The following is a 3,161-nucleotide window of genomic DNA, read 5'->3' on the forward strand; positions in this document are numbered from 1 at the left end:
GAAATCAGTTAAGAATCTATCCGGCAATAACAATGCAAATGCTTTACCAAAAGACACCTCCCATGCTGGTGGTAAGGATGCAATTGGGTTGGTAAAAAAATTTCTGAATTCGGCAGTTTTGGTTTTAACTTTTGTTAAAAACCCTTTGGATGATTTGAAATTGAAGTATCTGCGTACTAGTATCCCACTTGACGATGCTATTTTAAAACTGATTAATTTCTGTCCATCTTTATAAGTTAGTTACTGACTACATTCCAGGTATTATTTATGCTTAATAATGTATTTCAATTGGTGTTTTGATCACTAGGCACAAAAATCCTGGCACCAATGGTATTCCAAATTGTAATGGGAAGGTGTTTATAGTTTTTTGGGGGATTCTATTAAATATGCTAAAGATACTGGACATGGTCACATTACACATATTAAGGAAAATAGACTAGATTTTGCCACCATTTTCAACATGATGGATATGCAAACAAGTCTGGATGTTATAAGCACACTCTTGATTGATAACATCACTATCAAAATTGAGATGTATATTAATGAAGGTAGTTTTATCAATAATAGTGAAAGATATTCACTGAAAGATGGTCAGCTTAATTATTTTGTTACTTAAATTAGAATTTAGAATAAAGAGTATAAAAAACTTGATGTAACATATGAAAATGTATTTTACGAAGATCTATAAAGTGATGGATTCTATCATAAGTAGACCTTGGCCGAGAAATTTAAGTGTTTCTCACGCAAAAGTGAAAAGTTATTACAACGATAAGGTGTTTAAGGGGTGGCACAAGGTGCTAAGAGAATGCTAGAGTAAATGGAGTAAGGATCCTACTAATGAAGAAAACAGAAAAAAAAAATTGACTTCGATTAAAGTGGCTGTGTGCACAACAGATATAAATCAATTAGCGAGAAGTCAATACCAGGATTTTTTTTTTTAGGATATTGTTAGTTCAAAAAGCTGGATCCAGATCTAGAATGCTGTGAATGAAATTAGGGACATTAGAAAGAAACATAATGTTCATCCAAATTCTAAAGATAAAGCTAATGATCTTTTTAATAAGTGGTTGTCCTGTATTTAGTCTTTCAAGTCTTCCGGATAATGTCCATAGTTGTTTAAGAGGATTAAGTTCTATGAGACGGAAGTTGTTTCCCTTACAACATACTTTGAATGATGATAAATGAGTTACATTTAGGAGGGATGAAGGTTTGAATGCTTTGATATCCATTGCACCGGCCAGAGATGGGCTGACATATGAAGTTCTCAATTGTTTCATAAGCATAGACGATACTCATATACTATATCTTTTTAATCTATCGTATTAGAATAGGAGATTGCAAGTGGAGTGGAAATTGGTGTTGATAATTCCTATAACTAAGAATAATGGAGATTAATGGCCCATATCTATAATTTATTTTTTGTCAAAGACGATGGAACGAATGATCTTAAACATATCGATGTATAAAATAGATGGTCTTCTGTCTAATAACCTGTATGGATTTATGAAATGTAGAAGCACAACAGACAGCATGATAAAGTGTCCCGTGAATAATAAGGTTAAATGTCAATTGTTTGTAGATCTTAAAAGGGCCTTTTGGTAAGAAAAATAAAGATGTGATTTTAGAGAGCTTGGTAGATAAAAGTGCGAAAGGAAAATATTAACCTGGAGTACGGATTTTTTAGGTAATAGAAAGGTGAGTGTATGGCGTCTGGGCAAGGAATCTGAATACATAGATTTTGAACTTAGTACGTTGCAAGGGGGAGAATTTAGCTCTATGCTTTTTAATATTCTTATGGACAATGTACCTTCCTTTAACTTTTTAGGAACTCTCTGATTCTCGTCCATGCTGACGATATCCAAATTCAATATGTAGATAAAAGAAGTTTGACCAAGGTTATTTACGAACTCTATTGTTTGCGTGTTCGGTAGGGGTTGATTATTAATGAAAATAAAACCAAATAGCAATCAAGAAATGCGGATGGACAAGATTTATCGATGAATGAACTGAAGTTGGAAAAGATAATTTGTTATAAATATCTTGGAATGTATATCAGTTTATTTGTTTTAGTAATTTTAGTGATCGAATTGCTTATGTCAGGAATATATATGTCGAGGCTAAAACTTCTAAGTGTCTTATCTAATAGAGAAAATTGTGTTTGTGTACCTGTTCTGAGGTCAGCATATCTCAGCACTGTATGGATTATTATTGACTATTCAACCCCAATACTTTCGTATTACTCAAATAAGGATATTAGGCCATTAGAGCTTGTGCAATATGGAGGAATGAGGATTGTACTTAGTTGTGCAAGGACAAAAAAGAATGGAAATCGTGAGAATGGAACTGAATATTCCGAGCGTTATGTGTAGAATTTAAGAACTGCTAGTGATGTCTGCCTTGATATTCATTAGAGGTGGTGATAGTCTGAAGTCTGTTGTATATCAATTCAGACCTGGCGTTGCAAGAAACCTTAGGATGAATACTTACACCAAAAGACTTTGTCAAATGATGTTTCCGTACAATGCAATAGATTCTTGTGCACCTATATATTGAAATATTGAAATGAAACCATGAATTGAGAAAACAGTATCTTTACAAATAGATATTTCAATTGTTATGAAAAAAAAATTTCATCCCCAAGAATTACAACAGTTATTTGTTTGAAAACTATCCAGATATTCAAAAGAAAATCATATACATATTTACAGTGATCGATCTGCCATTGGATAAATAGCAAGTTCTGGTGTAGTTAATATACCATAATTGTTGAGGAAAGATTGTCCTAGAGGGTTGCTGATAGGAGTTCATACATGGCAGTAGAACTGTATGCTATATATGTTGGTCTTGAATATAGATTATCAAAGACAAATTTTTTTTTTATGTTTTTGTTGGCAGTCAAAGTGCCTTGTTTACCTTAAACAGTAAAAAGCTTCCTGATGTTTTACTTTTGAAATATACAAATGTATACACAAAATAAATTCATTTAAGTGTGAGATAACATTCCTGTGGATTCCCTCTCATTGCAGTATTTACTTTAACGAAGTTGCTGACTGTTTGGCTACGAATAGATGTGACAAGGAGATCATAGAATATAATTGTATATTAAGTATTACTAAATTGAATTGTATTGTATTATTTTCGAATTTCTTGTTCGATATAGA

The sequence above is a fragment of the Palaemon carinicauda genome, chromosome 10 (genome assembly GCF_036898095.1).
Source record: "Palaemon carinicauda isolate YSFRI2023 chromosome 10, ASM3689809v2, whole genome shotgun sequence".
Taxonomy (NCBI): domain Eukaryota; kingdom Metazoa; phylum Arthropoda; class Malacostraca; order Decapoda; family Palaemonidae; genus Palaemon; species Palaemon carinicauda.